Source organism: Aulonocara stuartgranti (genome assembly GCF_965226115.1).
Source record: "Aulonocara stuartgranti genome assembly, chromosome: 2".
NCBI classification, from domain to species: domain Eukaryota; kingdom Metazoa; phylum Chordata; class Actinopteri; order Cichliformes; family Cichlidae; genus Aulonocara; species Aulonocara stuartgranti.
The window spans coordinates 18493988-18514151 of NC_138940.1; the positions used below are offsets into that span (position 1 = coordinate 18493988).

At 42.0% G+C, this 20164-nt stretch overlaps 1 protein-coding gene across 1 annotated transcript in view; it reads right to left on the minus strand.

Moving 5' to 3' along the window:
- LOC309688152 (uncharacterized protein) overlaps positions 1 to 20164 on the minus strand; it is a 180087-nt gene that overhangs the window by 105104 nt on the left and 54819 nt on the right. The gene's annotated exons all lie outside the window — the stretch shown is intronic.

A 20164-nucleotide genomic window follows, 5' to 3' on the forward strand; every position in this document is an offset into this window, starting at 1 on the left:
AGGACGACTGATCCTTGTTAAGGACAGAATGAATGGGGCCATGTATCGTGAGATTTTGAGCCAAAACCTCCTTCCATCAGTGAGAACTTTGAAGATGAAACGAGGCTGGGTCTTCCAACATGACAATGATCCAAAACACACCGCCCGGGCAACAAAGGAGTGGCTCCGTAAGAAGCATTTGAAAGTCCTGGAGTGGCCTAGCCAGTCTCCAGACCTCAACCCCATAGAAAATCTGTGGCGGGAGTTGAAAGTCCGTGTTGCTCGGCGACAGCCCCAAAACATCACTGCTCTCGAGAAGATCTGCATGGAGGAATGGGCCAAAATACCAGCTACTGTGTGTGCAAACCTGGTAAAGACCTATAGTAAACGTTTGACCTCTGTTATTGCCAACAAAGGTTATGTTACAAAGTATTGAGTTGTATTTTTGTTATTGACCAAATACTTATTTTCCACCCTGATTTACGAATAAATTCTTTACAAATCCTACCATGTGGATTCATGGATTTTTTTTTCACATTCTGTCTCTCACAGTTAAAGTGTACCTCTGGTGCAAATTACTGACCTCTGTCATCATTTTAGGTGGGGGAACTTGCACAATCGGTGGCTGACTAAATACTTTTTTGCCCCACTGTATATCAGGAAGGATGTTCAACACAGTCCTCATCTGACTTGTTTTCTCCCATATATCAACTATTGTTGAATAAGATTGCAAGAAGATTGTTACGCATAAACCAGAAAACATGAAAATAGTTGAAAGATTATTATACAAAAAAAATCTGCAGATAAAAACTATCTCCCTTTTTAAAATTCAAGTGTTCTATTTTTTTGGAGGTGCCATGTTGTGGTCAGAGAAATGTTTGGTAAATAACAAAAACAAATATCTTGGCATATATTTATTATTGAAAACATTTATTTACACATATGTTTTGAAACCAAACCCAAATTAAGATTATTGTAATGCATCATGATGTATCGCAATATCAAATTAAATCGTTGACATTATAATCCTAAAAGAAACGTGCGACTTATGAAGATTCACACCTCTAATCAATAGCATGATTTGTGTCCTTGTGGGGCTGAACTCATTCTTGTATTATTTTTGTTTTGCAGTCAGCAGATGGTCCAGACCTCACTGACACTCCTGTGGCTCTGCTGACAGTTGTCACGGATGACACTACTGATTCGGCCCTCTTCAGTCCCGAAAGCATCTGCATTGTCGTTGAGGATGAAATACTTGTGAATGGTCCCACAAATCTGGCTGAGTCATTTCTCCTGCTCTTTGGGTACATCTATGCATTAGACCTACAATACCCAAAGAAACTTGAACTTACATTCACATTTATCCAAAAGGTTGTGATGTGCCTTGAGGACAACAAACCACTGAAAGGGCGTCTACTGATGCTGAAGAATGATTTGTTCAATGAGTGAATCACTCAGAATGGACTACTTGTTAAGCTGAGTATTGAGGAAGCTTTTTTGTTTGTTTTTTTCCTAATCATTTGCCTCTTCTACCTCACATTTAAGATGAATGACTGTTCAGTTCACTATTCATGTTTAATGTTCTGTTGCCTAATACGTAAATGCACTGCCTTGATGTTTGTTCCCTATAAGTACAGCAGTGGAAACCAGTACTGTTTTTTTTATGTATTTTTAAAAAAGAAAGTGAGCTGCAGCTGTCAAGGTACAGTAAGTGTTAAATGCATCAATGTTCTAATAGCTGCAATTGCTGTTAATACTGAAAATGTTATTGAATTTTAGAATTGAGATGGAGACCCTTGGAGTCTTTTTCTCTTGTTTTATTTATGAAGCACTTTTTTATGAGTGAGCTCTGTTGTTTGTGCCTTTTTAAAAGCACATTGTGTTTAATAAAAAGTTGTTAAATTGTTAGTGTTGTTACTTTCATGTTTTCTAACACTTTTAGCTGATTATAATTTACTGGGTAAACAGTTTAGAATTATTTGTAAGTGTATTTCCCACAGTATTTTAAAAAATATTGAAGATTTTAAGTGTTATTTCCCATATTATAAGTTAGAAAATATGAAAAAGTTTGAGTTTATTTCCCACATCGTATGAGTTGCAATATGTAAAATATTTTGAGTGTATTTCCCACCTTAATTAAGTTGAAAAAATTGAACATTTTGAGTTTATTACTCCCTAATTATAAGTTGAGGAATATCAACATTTATGAGTTAACATTGAGGTAATTTAAGGCAACTGCAACTATAATTTTTATTGTAGTTAAACTTAAAACTTTTAAAAACATCACTAAAAAATTGTTGTGTAATCTGTTACACAACAATTTTTGAGTTCTGTGAACTTATTAGGTTTTACAGTGCATGTTATTATGGTGTATCCGTATAAATGGCCCACCCTGTATATTTCAGTTACACTGACCAAGCATGTCAGTGTTATTTACTCAATTTTTTCACGTTTGTGTAACAACTACAATTATTAATTTCAACTTAATATGTTTAAGCTTTAGTTATTCAATTGATCAAGTATATTGAACAGATTTGACTGGTTTCCAATCTACTAAATATTTTTAAGTGTAAAAGTGTTGCCTCAAAATTTTTAAGTAAACGTCAGTTTTAGTTTTTAGAACAGCTACTGGTTTTTATTCCACCACCTTATACGCCATGCACATCTTAACCCCAAGCAATTTTAACAATCCACAATAAAATAAAAAAAATGCTGTCATCAAATTCTGCCCCTGATTGGAAGAGTCACTCATGAAAGAGTTTTTATTTTATACTTTACTAAAAAAAAACTAAATATATCTCATGAGCAGAGGTAATTGGTTCCCAACCCAGAGGACATAATCTTCAGGGTTGTGAGATGATCAACAAGGAAGCAGAGAATCAATATCTTTGCTGCACAAAATCCTTTTTATGTTTCATTCCTCGAGGATTTGCTTTTTTTCACTTCTCCTTCAGTGCATTCTTTCCACCGAGGAGTGTCGAACATCTCCACATAATAAGCAGGTTGTCAATTTTTGCAACTTTAGCATCAAAATCGGAAAGCTCTTTTATTTGTTAGGTGTTATGTACCCCTGCATGAATATCAAAATGATATGATCAATAGTAGCTCAGTGTCCTGACATGTGCTGCAGGTCAATCATGCTGATTGAAGAAACGTTGTCATCTAAACAAAAGGCAAAGCCAAGAAAACCTGTTTGAGTCCCAGAGTTCAAACCTAAATACTGTATTTGCTGTCTTTCTACAAGACTCTTAGCTCAGTGTAATGCCCTGTCAGGAAGTAAAAGTCGATTTTATAGGTGTCATTGTGCTGGATTAGGCCCCAGTCACCCCCACCCTGCCTTTCCTTCTGCATTGCAGTAGCAGCTGTAGCAGCATGTCAGGCTGGTCCTCATAATGAATCCATTTAGGGCCGGAGTGATTAGGTCTGCCTTCTGCTCTGTTCTGCACTACTGTCAAACCAGCGTCAAAGTCATTTTCTCAATTAATAACTCCAATATTAGACCCTGTGTGTGTGTGTGTGTGTGTGTGTGTGTGTGTGTGTGTGCGCGCGCATCAGAAATGGTGTGCGCTCTGCCTGAAGCCTGCACAGCATAAGAGGAATGTAAGCTGCATTACTTTTTGGTTTCTTTCACTTTCACTACTGTTTGTAGCTTTGGGTGTTTCTCTGGATTTAAATTGAAGGTTTTTTGTTGGTGATATTTTTTCTGATTCGCTTCATTTTCACAATTTGTTCACAGTTACTGTGGACTGCAACAGTACTCTGCATTTATAAACGAAGAAGGTCGAAGGTTCCCAGGTTTGAAAAATATTTTATGTTTAATGGGATTTATTTCTGAAGGCTCAGTTCTTCAGTAAAGGCGAGTGTAATTAAATTTATGACCCTGTTCATTTAATCTCACATATTATTATTATTATTAGAGTAAGTAGTCAAATTAGTACATCCATCTAATTTTATTTGAGCAGACTTAATGCTTGGAGCGGCCTGAATCACAGTAGAAGGATAACAAATACAACTCTGACAGCTCATTGATGCTCATGTTGCATATTTTAGGGTTTAAGACTTTTTAGCAAGACTCGGGCGCCCAGGGAGGAAAAGCACTTCAATTACAATGCCTAAGAAATACAGCAAGCTGTCCATACCTGAGGCCTTGGAAACTGCCAAGCAAAGACTCACAGCCTTGGCCAGCCGCTTGAGGAGGTACACCAGAGAGATAGAAGGCAGGAGAATAAACCAGCTGTTCTCCACAGAACCAGCAAAGGTGTACTCTCAGTGGCAAGGGAACAATAAGAGAACAGCACCACCAAGGCTGGAGACGGAGCAATACTGGAAGAGCATATGGGAGAAGGACGCAACCCATAACGGCAATGCTCAGTGGCTAGAGGATCGGAGGGCAGACCACAGCGACCTCCCTGAACAGGGTCCAGTAACCATCACAGTGGCAGATATCCAAGAAAGGGTCTCCAGTATGAAGAGTTGGACAGCACCAGGGCCCGACATGGTTCACGCCTACTGGCTGAAGAAGCTGACTGCACTCCACGAGCGTCTGGCAGCACAAATGAACCAGCTGCTAGTTAACGAGAGACACCCGGAATGGCTAACCGAAGGTCGAACGGTCCTGATCCCCAAGGACCCCAAGAAGTGACCGGTCCCCTCCAACTACCGACCAATAACCTGCCTCAGTACTACATGGAAGCTCCTGTCAGGCATCATATCGGCTAAGATGAACAGGCACATGGGTCAATACATGAGCGGGACACAGAAAGGAATTGGCAAGAATACCAGAGGCGCAAAACACCAGCTACTGGTAGACAGAACAGTCAGTCGAGACTGCAAGACCAGACTGACCAACCTGTGCACTGCCTGGATTGATTACAAGAAGGCCTATGACCCAAAGGCCCAATGCCCCACAGCTGGATACTGGAATGCCTAGAATTGTACAAGATCAATGGGACCCTAAGAGCCTTCATCAGGAACTCAATGGGGATGTGGCGTACAACACTAGAGGCCAACTCCAAGCCCATAGCACAAGTCACCATCAAGTGCGGGATCTACCAAGGAGATGCTCTGTCCCCACTGCTGTTCTGCATAGGCCTGAACCCCCTCAGTGAGATCATTGACAAGACTGGCTACGGATACTGGCTATGGAACGGAGCAGTTGTCAGCCACCTCCTGTACATGGATGACATCAAGCTGTATGCCAAGAGTGAACGAGACATCGATTCACTGATCCACACTACCAGGCTATACAGCAATGACATTGGAATGTCGTTCGGACTGGAGAAGTGTAGTCGGATGGTAACAAAGAGAGGGAAGGCAGTCAGAACTGAGGGGATTGAACTACCAGAAGGCAACATTGCAGACATAGAGGACAGTTACAAGTACCTGGGGATCCCGCAGGCGAATGGGAGGAACCATGAAGAGGCTGCTAGGAAAGCTGTAACCACCAAGTATCTGCAGAGGGTCAGGCAAGTCCTGAGGAGTCAGCTGAATGGTAAGAACAAGATCCGGGCCATCAACACCTACGCCCTGCCCGTGATCAGGTACCCTGCTGGGGTAATAGGCTGGCCAAAGGAGGAGATAGAAGCCACTGACATAAAGACAAGAAAACTCCTTACCATGCATGGAGGGTTTCACCCCAAGTCCAGCACCCTGAGGCTGTACGCTAAGCGGAAGGAAGGGGGCCGGGGACTGGTGAGTGTCAGCACCACAGTCCAGGATGAGACAACGAACATCCAAGAATACATTGGGAAGATGGCCCCAACTGACCGAGTGCTCAGTGAATACCTCAGGTAGCAGAAACCCAAGAAAGAGGAGGGAGACGAGGAACCATCATGGAAGGACAGGCCCCTGCACGGTATGTACCACTGGCAGATAGAGGAGGTGGCTGATATCCAGAAATCCTACCAGTGGCTGGACAAAGCTGGACTGAAAGACAGCACAGAGGCACTAATCATGGCAGCACAGGAACAAGCTCTGAGTACAAGATCCATAGAGGCTGGGGTCTATCACACCAGGCAAGACCCCAGGTGCAGGCTGTGTAAAGATGCCCCAGAGACAATCCAGCACATAACAGCAGGGTGCAAGATGCTAGCAGGCAAGGCATACATGGAACGCCATAACCAAGTGGCCGGCATAGTGTACAGGAACATCTGTGCCGAGTATAACCTGGAAGTCCCGAGGTCAAAATGGGAGATGCCCCCAAGGGTGGTGGAGAATGACCGAGCTAAGATCCTGTGGGACTTCCAGATACAGACGGACAAAATGATGGTGGCTAACCAACCGGACATAGTGGTGGTAGACAAACAGAAGAAGACGGCCGTAGTGAACGATGTAGCGGTTCCGAATGACAGCAATATCAGGAAGAAGGAACACGAGAAGCTGGAGAAATACCAAGGGCTCAGAGAAGAGCTCGAGAGGATGTGGAGGGTGAAGGTAACGGTGGTCCCCGTGGTAATCGGAGCACTAGGTGCGGTGACTCCCAAGCTAGGCGAGTGGCTCCAGCAGATCCCGGGAACAACATCGGAGATCTCTTTCCAGAAGAGCGCAGTCCTGGGAACAGCTAAGATACTGCGCAGGACCCTCAAGCTCCCAGGCCTCTAGTAGAGGACCCGAGCTTGAAGGATAAACCGCCCGCAGGGGCGTGCTGGGTGTTGTTGTTGTTGTTGTTGTGTATATATATATGTGTATATGTGTGTATGTGTATGTGTATATGTGTATATGTATATGTGTATGTGTAGAGAGAGAGAGAGATTCAGCTACTCTTAAAAAAAAAGATACATTAAAGTACCTGAGTTATTAAGTTCTTTATTTTAATATGTTCTCCTCTATAAATAACTTATTTAAATTTAATGATTATTTATTAATAATAATGATAATAACTGAGCAGGATCCTCTTTCATTATTATTATTATTCTGTTTAAAGATTTGTATTTCAGTGTTCATTTGTCTTCCTTATTACCAGATTGTGCATTTGAATGAGGTCCAATGAGAATTGTTCTCCGCAGAGAGAAGCCTTTGTATTTAGAGCATGACATGCATATGTATCCATCAGTGTACTGACTGTAATGCTAGCATCTCCCAAGGTCATTATGCTCTGTTGTTTGACTGTTCTTTGCTTCTCAGGTTTCCCTAAAATATGTCATATGTGGAATGATATGTGGGAAACATGCTATTAAAGAACACAAGTTATCTGGACAGCATAACAAAACAGGGCAAGGATGTTGTATCCAACAAATCTGAAGCTTCACAAAAAGTTTCAAAATATCTTCTCAGTCCAGTCCTAAGAATACTTCTTATAGATAAGATAAGATAAGATAAGATAAGATAAGATAACTCTTTATTGTCATTGCACAGTCATACATAGTACAGTAGTACAATGAAATTGGAAAAACTGTCCTACGTCGGCACTACATATAACACAACACGACACGATATGACACATCACAACGTAACAAACAACACAACACAGTATATTAACTTAGTATAAAAAAGAAGAATAAGTGTATGTGTATTGCACACTGTTATTATTGCACATTAATTATTATTGCACCTTGTTATAAATATAAATATTATTGTTATCGTTTTAAACATTGTTACCTCCCCCTAAAAAGTCCAGGGAGGTATCCAGTCAGGTCAGCTATTTACATTGATCAGGGCTATTGCCCTGTTGTAAAAGCTGTCCTTGAGTCTATTTGTTCGGGACCTCAGCAGCCTGAACCTCCTGCCAGACGGCAGCAGCTTAAACACCCGGTGTCCTGGGTGTGTGCAGTCCCGTAGGATGCTGCGTGCCCTCTTGAGACAGCGAGTGCTGTACAGGTCCTTCAGGGAGGGAAGAGGATGTCCAATGATTTTTTGGGCCATGTTGATGACCCTCTGGAGTGCCTTTCTGTGTGCTGTGGTGCAGCTGGAGAACCACACACCGATGCAATATGTCAGCACACTTTCAATGGAGCAGCGGTAGAAGACGGTCAGCAGCTCCTTCTTCAGGTCCATTTTTCTGAGGATTCTCAGAAAGTGGAGACGCTGTTGGGCCTTCTTTAAGACCGCAGAGGTGTTAGAGCTCCATTGGAGGTCTGTGTCTATGTGCACACCCAGAAACTTGAAACTGGAGACCCTTTCCACGCACTCCCCGTTGATGCTGACAGGCTGCAGCTCGGACTTCCTCCTTCTGAAGTCAACTACCAGTTCTTTTGTTTTGGTGGTATTGAGATCCAGGTTGTTGTCTGCACACCAATCTGACAGCCTCTGAACTTCAGCTCTGTATGCAGTCTCATCTCCCCCTGAGATGAGCCCCACCACAGTGGTATCATCTGCAAACTTGATGACTGTGTTGTCTGGGTGGGAACTAACACAGTCATGTGTGTACAGAGTGTACAGTAGGGGACTCAGTACACAGCCTTGTGGAGAGCCGGTGTTGAGGCTGAGGGCTGAGGAAAGATGAGGCCCCACTCTAACTCTCTGTACACGGTCTGAGAGGAAGTCTCTGATCCAGCGGCAGGTGGTGGAAGGAAGTCCAATTTCCAGCAGTTTATCTATTAGTCTGTCCGGGAGTATCGTATTGAAAGCAGAGCTAAAGTCAACAAAGAGCAGCCTGGCGTAACGGCCCTGCACTTCCAGGTGAGAGATGGTGGTGTGGAGCGTTGTAGCAATGGCATCTTCAGTTGATCTGTTAGCTCTGTATGCAAACTGGAGCGGGTCGAGTGTGGGTGGCAGGCAGGACATGATGTGACGTCGGACCAGTTTCTCAAAGCACTTCATTATAACAGGTGTTAGAGCAACTGGTCGGTAGTCGTTGAGGCTGCTAATGTTAGTACGCTTTGGCAGTGGGACAATTGTGGCTGACTTTAGGCACGGCGGGATGCAGGACTGGGACAGTGAAGTGTTGAAGATCTTAGTGAAGACCCCAGCCAGCTGGTCTGCACACTCTTTTAGGACCTTTGCGGTTACCCCATCTGGTCCGGTGGCCTTCCTGGGGTTCACTGCCCTCAGTGTGCGCCTCACCTCATATTCCTGCACTATGAGGCTTGGGCTGCTGCTGTCCGATGTTTTTGCTGCTGCTGCCTCTGGTCCCTTCACCTCAAAGCGTGCAAAGAAGTGGTTCAGCTCCTCTGCAAGCTCCGCGTTACCCTCAGTCAACGTGGTATTGCCAGGTTTGTAGTTGGTTAAGTGCTGAACTCCCTGCCATACCTGTCGTGAGTTGTTGGTGGTGAAGTGGTCTTCGATCCTTCTCTTGTACGCTGCCTTGGCCTCTCTGATGCCTCTTTTCAACTGAGATCTGGCTGCACTGTACTGCATACCATCACCGGATCTAAAAGCGGCGTCACGTTGCTTCAGCAGGACCTGGACCTCTTTAGTCATCCAGGGTTTCTGGTTGGAATACACCCGGAGACGTTTGTCCACAGTGACACTGTTGACACAGAAGTTAATATATGAGAGCACTGATGTTGTGTGCTCTTCAAGGTCCTGATGTTCGAACACGCTCCAGTCCGTGTTTTCAAAACAGTCCTGCAGCTGATGTGATGCACCTTCTGGCCAGGTTTTCACAGTTTTTGTGACTGGGGGGGCTCTTCTCCTAATGGGAGTGTATGCAGGGATCAACAGCATGGACATGTGGTCTGACAAACCTAGATGTGGTAGAGGGGTTGCTCTGTAGCCTTTTTGGATGTTGCTGTAGGCTTTATCCAATGTGTTTTTCCCCCTCGTTGCACATTTAATATGCTGTTCAAATCTGGGGAATACTGACCTTAAATCAGCATGGTTGAAGTCCCCAGCTATAATGTGCACTGCGTTTGGATGGGAGTTCTGCTGGTTGCTTATTGTCTTGTGCAGCTCCTCCATGGCAGAGTTAGCATTAGCATCGGGTGGTACATACACGGCCGTTACCATGACAACAGTAAACTCGCGAGGTATGTAGACGGGTCTGCACTTCACAGTCAAGTATTCCAAATCCGGGGAACAGTGGCTGTCTACAGTCTTTGTGTTTTTGCACCAGCTGTCATTGGTGTAGATGCATAAACCCCCTCCTTTGATCTTACCGGAGTGGCCGTTCCTGTCGTGACGGTGAACCGTGCGGCCTGCTAGCTCAATAGCCGAGTCCGGAATTGATGGCTGCAGCCAAGTCTCTGTGAGTAATATTATGCTGCTGTCCCGTACACACTTATTGACTGCAATTTGTAATCTCAGTTCGTCGATTTTGTTGGTTATGGACCTGACGTTGGAGAGGAAAATACTCGGAAGCGGTGGCTTAAATGGCTGTTTCTTTAGCCGAGCTAGTGGACCCGCCCTGCAGCCACGCTTTCGCCTCCTTTGTTTACGTTTCCTCTTTGTCTTGCCGCTGGGAAGAACCAACCACGGAGACCCTGGAGCTCTTATTATGTCCTCCGGAATGCTGTGAAAGTGGTGGTAGTCCGATGTAATGCTCCTTGCACAGCGTAATCCCAAACTCAAAAGGTCCTGACGACTGTAGGTGGACTCTACTCGATGTATAATGATAAAAAGCACACACATCCACACAGATACACGTAGAGAAAGTAAAAAACAAAACACCGAACGTGAGGAGCAGTGAGCCGCTGCGTCTGTGCGCGCCGCCATCTTGGAAATCCAGACAGAATAAACTTTCTGTGCATTCCACTGGTTATATTATTGAGCGAGACAAGGAGACCAGTGTAAAATAAAAACTGACTCATTCCCCGTGCTTCCTATGTGCTGATTTCGAGGTGACCTCTCGGTTTTTATGCTGAAATCACAATAAAACTTTAAACGGATTCCCAGCATTTCTCAGGTCTGTAACTGTGAATTTTAAATCATCAGTCCTTTTTTATTTTCTCAGGTTCACAGAGCTCGGGTTCAGGTTGGGACTAGGTCATCACTGACGATGAATTTGATCTACCGGAGTTAACCAGAACCCTTCAAGACATGAGGTTAGTTCCAGATTCTTTGCTTTCTAATGTATTCATGAGTAAAAACTGCTACTCGGGGCTCTTGGTCACTTGTCATTTGATCTTCGATGCCTCAGACAGTCATGTGTTTGATCCTTTGCTGAGCAGATAACGTTCTTTCCCTCACATTATCCAGCTTAATGAATGTGGGACTGTGGCCGGGCTTGAGTTAATAAAGGATGCTGAAAAGCACGAACGTGTGGTCGGGTGTGCCGTGGGTTCTTTACAAGGACATTTGAGAGAAGCACATGCTAGGACATCACAACGTAATTTATAGTGATCAGCAACTCTACAGGAAGGTAGCCGCTATAATGCTGTACCTTTCAAACATCCTCAGTAAATTCATTCATTTGCTTGCTGATGTGAGGGTCACACAGTGCAAGCCAGTTACAAACACTTTGGGATTTTGGATATCCTCACCCTGCTGAGAACAAGCCAACACCTGTGCTGCAGAAGACCAGCAGTGTTAACGCTATGCAAAAGAATGTCAGATATCTGAGACCAAAACTTAATGTGAGGGGTGTAATCAGCATTTGGCATCTTTAAGGCTTTTCTGTGTCCTTGGATGATCTGTGATTATGACACTGCATCTGAACTTCAAGAATAAAGGACTCATGTCAAAGTCATCACAAAGCTTTTCAGCATCCAAAGCACCATAAAAATGTCCACGATTCATTTGAATGGACCAACCGAGTTCATCCTCGTGGAACTTCAGGTGGGCACTTATTTTGGATTCGTGCCCACTGGGTTCCTTGACATCTCCAGTGGTACCCACCATGTGGGGAAATGAGTCTGTAATTAACCAACATAATTCTTTGTATTATATAATATTCCACAGCTTCTATTGTGTATTTGCCTTATTTACAAAAGCCCTACTCCAATGGCACACACATGCAATAGACTTAATGGATTTATTCCCATTTATGTGTCAACAGCAAAACTTAATACTTTGCATAAACACATGTAAACTGTTACTGGGGCAACGAGCTGTGGAGCAAAAAATAAGGTTAAAAACTAAATGGAGAAGCAGCCTTTAGCAGAGTGTCATGGGACGTATGTTCCAATTAAGGATATCTCTAAGGTGTGTGGAAACGGATCCTGTCATGACTGGCAGAGCCTCCTCATGTCTGCTTCAATCCTCAGGAGAAATAACGGTTATGCAAAACCATGTGACTTCATCCTACGGAAAAAAAAACGTGTGCAGAGTGAAGCATGTTACTGAGCAGCATGTGAGATTTGTACCTCGTGGCTTCAGCGTAAGACGGCACTCAGGATTTAAAACCGCTCTTGCATGTGTTCCTCAACAGGCCCCATGTTAACAGCATTTCAGTTGTAAATCCCTCCTCTCCGTGTGCTTTTCCATGCATGTGTATCTGTTTTCCAGCCATGTTTAGAACAGCTGTGTTATAAATCTCCGTTCTCCAGGGTGTGTGTGCAACAGGGCGAAGCTTTGTCGCCTGACAGGCAACATACGGACTGAGGATGCTACTCCAAGATGCCTGTCATGTCCTCCCAGCCAGTGCGCTCTCCTGGGACTTTACTGCTTCCACTTTCTTTCTTTCCCTCTTTTTACTGTACCTTATAATGCTCTCTGCAGACTTCGGTGCTGGCGCAGTCTGTTCACATACAGAAATGAAAAGAAATATTACCACAGCAAAATAGTTAGAGAGAGGGCACACACACATAACCAAGAAATTATCAGGAATAGGAACAATGAACCTCATTTTCGTCATATTGTTTCTTCAGGGGGCTGTGTTTGATTTACAATGGAAACAAAGTGGCTGATCACAGCACACACTCATCCTGACAGGCTGAGACGTAGAGATCCTTCATGATCAGCATTGATCTGCTCTCATGACAGACCAACCTGAGCACCACCTGGATTGACTACACTAAAGACTGTGAGTCCTCACACATTGATTGTTGGACGCGTGGTGTGTTTGGCACTGTACAAGGCTAAGAGCAACCGACTCTAAGCACCAGATCCACAGAGGCAGGCATGTACCACATCCAATAGGAGCCAAGCTGCAGACTGTTCAAAGGTGACCTGGATGTACAGTAGAATCAGAATCAGAAAGACTTTATTTATCCCCAAGGGGCAATTAACATACAACAGAGCAGCATGGCGTTGAAGATGAGGACAGGTCATAAACAGGCAATAGGAGTGAGATAATAAATACACAGAATATACAGTATATACACAGAATTAAAATTACACAGATTTAAAATTAAAGTGACTGAAAGGTGAATAAATAGCTGTAGTGTGAAAGTGTTTGCCCTCCTCCTGATTTCCAATTTTTTTTTAAATATTTGTGACACTTTAAATTTTTCAGATCATCAAACAAATATAAATATTAGACAAAGATAACATAAGTAAGCACAAAATGCAGTATCTAAATTAAGGTGCTTATTTATTTATTATTTATCATTTCATTAAGAGAAAAAAAACCCTACATGGCTCTCTGTAAAAGTAAAAACAGATTGCCTCCTAAACCCAGACACTTTCTGATTATTCATGAACTCTGACCTTAGCGGAGACACGTGAAGCCTTGGTTCTTCAACGTTGTTCTGGGTTCCTCCGAGATGAGTCATCGCTGCGCTCTTGGAGTAATTTTGGTAGGCCGGTCACTCCTGGGAAGGTTCACCATTGTTTTTTCCATTTGTGTATAATGGCTCTCAACTTGGTTCACTGGAGTCCCAAAGGCTTAGAAATGGCTTTGTAAGCTTGTCCAGACTGAGAGATGTCAGTGACTCTCAGGTGATTCTTTAAATCGTGGCGTGATGTGTTGAGATCTTTTAGCCTGCTTCACTTTGTTAGACAGGTTGCATTTAACTGATTTCTTGGTTCAACAGATTTGCCAGTAATCAAGCCTGAGAATGTTCAGTTAAACTGAATCTAAGGAGCTTGAAAAGAAAAGTGTCTTGAAGACGTATCACCTCTCATCCGAGAAGCTTCTTCAGTTCCAGGGTCACATGGTGGAGAGTCCCAGAGAGTCAGTGAAACTGAACTTACCTTTCCAAAAAATGTGGTTAATTCATGATTTAACAGGAGGGGCAATTATTTTTTCACACAGGAACAGATAGGTTTGGATAACTTTTCTCCCCACTCTCTTTAATCAATGAAATCATCATTTGAAGTTTTATTAGACAAAGATAATCAAAGTAAATACAAAATACAAATTTGTTTCATCATCTGAAACATGTAAATGTGACAAATATGCAAAACAACAGGGAATCAGCTGGTGCAAACACTTTTTCACTGTAAGATGCAAGCTGGACCTTCATACACAACCGAGCGGACGGATCGAAACATCTGTGTGTGTTATCCCACAGATTATGTGAAACCATATGTGATTAAGAATGGATTATAACACACACACACACACACACACACACACACACACACACACACACACACACGCACACACACACACACACACACACACACAGAGAACTGATTCCTGCCTTTTTTGCCACTTTGGGAATTATCTTCAGTTTCAGTATTTGCTATCATAAAACAATGAATAAAGAAATCTTGCAGCGCTTTGAACAGTTCACGACTTTACGATGATGACACAAATGACCTCAGCCAAAGATTTTTTTAACGTTTCCTTCTAAATGCTGCACAGTGGGAATAACAAACAACATAACAAGGCATGCTGGAGTGCTATGGGGCACATTCATGCATATGCCTGGGAATCCACTTGCATGTTTAGAAAATCCAGAGTAATTGTGAAATTCGCCTTTGATCATATTTTCTCTTTCTGCAATTTCATGCTTTCTGACCTCTTTCCCGCTGCTGTTGCATGATCTTACAAGACTACATGTGAATTTTTCTGAGGCAATGATAATTAGCTGTGCCTGGGAATATGGTGTCTTGTGTAAGCGAGCCAAGTCATTTGATGTTAAAAAAAGGTTGAAAATCCATCCCCATGGGGCTGGCAGTCACATGCTCCAGAGTCATCTACTGACTCTGTTTCCCTGGTGTCATCAGCGATGCAGGTTTGTACTCTTTCCCCCTTAAAGTTTGTCAGGTTTGGAAGCATTTCAACTCCAGCTGAACTCCTCATTAGACCTGATGTAAATATTTCATATGTTAGTCTTATTTTGCTCCTCACACACTGCTAAAAAAATCAACTTGCCTCCTTTATCCTGAGGTAACATAAATCAGCAGTGTTATGTATGAACCTGTAAAGTTTACATACTAAGTACCAGAAACATCAACAAGAATTTCTTCACTCATGTCAAAGCTCTTCTGTAAGTAGCTGTGGTTCCAACCAACTCACTCTGCTGACATGGCAGTTTGAATTAAAAATGGATGAAGATGTGATGGATGGAACAAAAACTTTAGCTCATCAATGGGACTTAAACAAGTCACACACAGGTCAAACGTGTTAAACTGACTGAGACAAATGGTCTCTGTGTGACGACACAGCATGACAGAGCGGGTCAGACACTTTAATTAGTTGAATTTTTAAATCTTTAATAGTTTAAATGCCAGTAGTAGTGCACATGATTGAAATAAATCCGGCAGCTTGGGTTGAACATGTCTCTCATGGAGTCCTTTGGTTGTACAGACAGTGGAGGGCTATGATAACATTTCTACAATGGTGTTAGATTGGGGTGGTTACAGTGGAGTCTATTGTTCCACCATGCCCACGCCTACACCTTCTCCTCCACCTCTGGATTTTTATTAATGTGTCAGGTCTCTAGTCACAAATGTAAAAGCTGAGCACAAATTGAACAATTGTCCCTCCATTATGCACAAAATGTTTTCTGAGAGGACACTGCAGTTTTAGCAACCTACATTTACTTTTATTCCAAAAGTTTTGTTTTAGCATACTTTTGACTTTTGTTTCACTTGTAGTTTACCCAGGTACTCTGGATAAACCCAACATTCTTGTGTCCTGTACATTTTGCAACCAGCTGCCACCAGATGGAGCTGCAACCCAGAGATGGTTGTAGAGAAATGTTAGAATTCAGTTTTTCTTAGGCCTATTATTTGTTTTTGTTTTTTCAAGGCTGCAAAAACTCTTTTTCACAAGCGATGAAAATGAGATTTCCTCAAAGGGTAGCTGGTTTGTCGCCTCTGTCAGTGCGCCCCAGGGTGGCTGTGGCTACAATGTAGCTGCCATCACCAGTGTGTGAATGTGTGTGTGAATGGGTGAATGACTGGTTGTGTAAAGCGCTTTGGAGTCCTTAGGGACTAGAAAAGTGCTATACAAATACAGGTCATTTACCATTTGTCAGCACCAAACTTTTCAGTCACAATTTATTATTGAACAGTGTGATCAATGGTTCCAGATGCCTTTGTTTAGACAGTTTTTGACATTTGCAATTAACGGTCCTCAAACTTAACTTGATATCTGAGTTTTTCTTAGTTTTAGTCGGTTACTCTAAATGTTTTTCTTCATTTATTTGACTAAGAAATATTGAACATCCCTATTCAGTAACACAGCAACGGGTGCATGAAAGCCAGTTTGGTGTTCGTTATCTTGCCCTCCTTGCCATCTTTGTCCTCCTCGTTGGTCAGCTGCTCTGTGGCTGTATGATTCACGAGGCTGTTATCACACAGCTCATAAGCAAAGAATAACATAATAAAGGAACATAATCACTGTTACACTGTCTTAAATGTTACAGTTAATTAAGAATTATGAGGTGGTTGGATATCACTGTTTCATCCATTTTTTAACTGATTATCCAACTCAGAGTCTCAGAGCGCTCTACCCTATCCCTGCTGACAGTGGCCAGAGATGGGGTACACTTTGGATAAACCACCATCCCATGACATGGCCAACAAAGGTCGAATCACCAGTTAATCTAACAAGAATGCGTTAGACCTGTGAAAGGAAATCCATGTAGTCAAAGAGGAAACAAGCAATTTTCTGACAGACAGGTAGAGCAGATGTTTAATCCAAGAATGTTTTTGTGATGAGAGGACAATGATTGCATGGCCAGGTCACTCATACGGACATGGCTGCTATAGTTCTTATGATAACTTAGACTTATTTAAATTACAAGCAACATGTTGACCTTCGTAGCACTGTAGGTCTCCTTTGAAAGTGTCCTGATGTAATAACTTCAGTAGTGATCTTTGATTAGATCCTTCAACATCAGTTCTGAAACAATGAGCTCAATTTCTTGTTGTTCTCTTTCTCTGTGTCCTTCTTCATTTCTGTCTCTCTAGCTTTAAACCATCATGACCCCAAAGCAATTCTCACAGGCTGGTTGTCATGTAAGATGGATAAAGGCATCAGCAGAGAGCCTGTGGTGGGGAGGAGGTTGTAGATATGATGGAGATACAGGACCTAGAGCTTTAATCCAAAAATAGGATGTGAAGTTTCTTTTCCATTTCATTCATCCTGTGTTGACTTTTCATCTGCATCTGAGTTTCCTCATTTCTGTGTCCCACCTCCCTCTTTCAGCACAAATGTGCAGGGGTCAGCTGCCAAATTAGACGGATGGAGCTATCACAAAGCCTGCTGCAACTCCTCACTGGAGATGAGATGAACGAGAGGTATTAGGACACGTCGTCAACTTAATGAAATGTAAACACAAAGCGGAAACAGAAAAAGCTGTCCTCATGAAACAGCACAAACTTAGGGGAATAACGTCAGAAAGAAACAAAAATAAATCAACGCTCTGTTCTGCATTCTTGCATTGAACGTCTGTTCTTGTTGTAAATCCCAGTCTCATCCACAGTGACCCTGAACCCACTCTCGCAGGTCAGCTGCCATTTTAGATGGATGAAGCCATCAGCTGTGCTGACCTTTTTAGCCCACATTACCCACTACTGGCTGTCTGGTTGACTGTACACTCTTTGTCTGTCTCTGTTTAGCAACAAAACACTGAAACACTGGCTTTCTGATATATATATATATATATATATATATATATATATATATATATATATATATATATATATATATATGTATATGTGTATGTGTATACATATATATATATATATATATATATATATATATATATATATATGTATATATATATATATATATATATATATATATATATATGTATATATATATATGCTAAAGCAGCAACCGACCGCTGCCCTTTGTTATAGGGAAGAGTGATACCACAAAGAGATGCAGTATATAGGAAATCATTTGCACAAAGCAGAGAGAGAAGAGACAAAAGAGCAGAGTTAAATACAACGTGTGAAAACGAGCAAGAAGCAGGATGGTTGCAGTCTGTTTCCCACATCATTTTCTCAGCGAATGTAACTTTGCCCATCCATCTAGGGTCACAGATCAGGGTCACATCAAAGTGTGCAATAGACACTCCGGTGCACAACTTTGCAAGATGTTGAAAAATGCATCTACTGCCTGATTTATGTCAAAACGAAATCAACAAAGTATTCCTTGAAGAAACTTTGCTGATTTGCACTATTTCATAGAAACCATCACATGTCAGATTAGACGCATAATCTCATCAGTATCAGAGCATGGCTCTGATGTCAGAGTCATCAGACACTTCATTCCAAGTGTCAAAGTCAGTTATAACATATGCTAGCTTCCAAAGAAGTTAAAAGAAGTGAGATAGCTGTCATTTTGTCAGACTGCTATCCAGAAGGTGCAGTACTGGAAAGGATCTGTTGACGCTGCCCTTCTAATAAAGAAATTGCAGCTTACAGCGTGTGTTTAGTTAAAGATCAAAACAGAAATGTAAAGAATTGAAACTTGAAAAAAAGTAGGTGAATTCTGAATGAACACCACGTGAGAACCAGTGCAGCTGCACTTTAAGCTGCACTACATGGAGCTTAAGATTTCAGCTGTATTATAAAGTGTTCTTGATCTGGTTAGGTGCTATAAAGCAGTAATTTGCAATCCTCCACTTGGACAATCTTCCAGACTTTTTGCTGTTGCAGCACTGGCCCTCTGTTAGTTAGTTTTATTTATTCGAGTGAAGAGCTCCTATAATTGTAACCACATCTCTTTGGAACTCATATTGAACGTTCGGATCAGCAGCTTCCAAATACAAGTTCAACACTTCAACTGCAAATATTCTACATGAGTAATTTGCATTGCAACAGGACTTGCTATGAAAACAGAAGAGTGTATCCAAATCTGTCTTCTGGGATTTTGATTCTTCCACTATTGCTCTGCTCTTTGAAGGGTTTTGACAATTTCTTGCGAAGAGTTCAATAACTAGTGCTCAGCTGTTCCTTTAATGAGTAACTGTTGTGACAGCCTGTTAAACATGCCTGGAAACGCCCACATACCCTCCCAAAACTCACCGATTGTTCCTGGTTGGTGCAAGCATTAGACACACACCCATGAGAACAGCAGGAGATGCCAGCTGAGGTGGGGACAGCAGTGGCTCGAGGTCAGAATATGCACAGATCGTATATTACGAGCAAAGCTGGCAAAGAAGTTGATTAATCCCTTTAACAGGAAGGTGCTGGAGGCATGTGTCCGCTGGAAGACTCCATCTATATTTCCTGTAACCTTCTGAAATGTGCAGACTTTCACCTGGATGCTACAGAAGCACTGAAATCCTGGACTGGATTGCACGTTTGAGATTAGACTGAAGATCTAGTGAAGAAAAGAAATAAGAACTAGAAGGAGTGTTTTGTTTAGACTGCAAAAAAAGGAGCTGTTTTGTTTCTTAGTGTAAATAAGACTGTTGGTACTTGAATATATTTTTTATGGTCCGAGTGCTACGTATCTTCATCTGTTTGCACCCCTTATGTGAGGTAATAATGTGAAGAGTTGTTTATAAAGGAATAAATCCAAACGGTCACTGTATAAATATTAAGGTAATAAGGACTCTCTACACATGGCCTTCCTTTGAGACAAGCTTCCAGTTATAAATTTTTTGTGTTACTTTCTGGTACTGACAGCAAAAGTAACATTAAAATTCTAAGTGCATCAAATATTTTTATGGCTTACATAGATAAATTCCTTTGGTTGAAACGTTAATCTGAACACTGGCCACCAGGGGGAGTGCCAATCATGTTCTGGAGGCTCCCTGAACTTTGTGTGTTCTCACTTTTTGACAAGCAGTGGTCATTTTGTTTCCTGAAACATTTCAACAGAATCTGTCATTTCACAAACAAACAAACAAACAAACAAACAAACAAACAAACAAACAAACAAACAAACAAACAAACAAACAAACAAACAAACAAACAATCTTTCTCACAGAGAATACAGTTTAATGTTTGCCAATCATTTTGTTATAGTTTTTTTTTCAAGGTACAGTTTTATGCTTGTAGCCTCACAGGTATT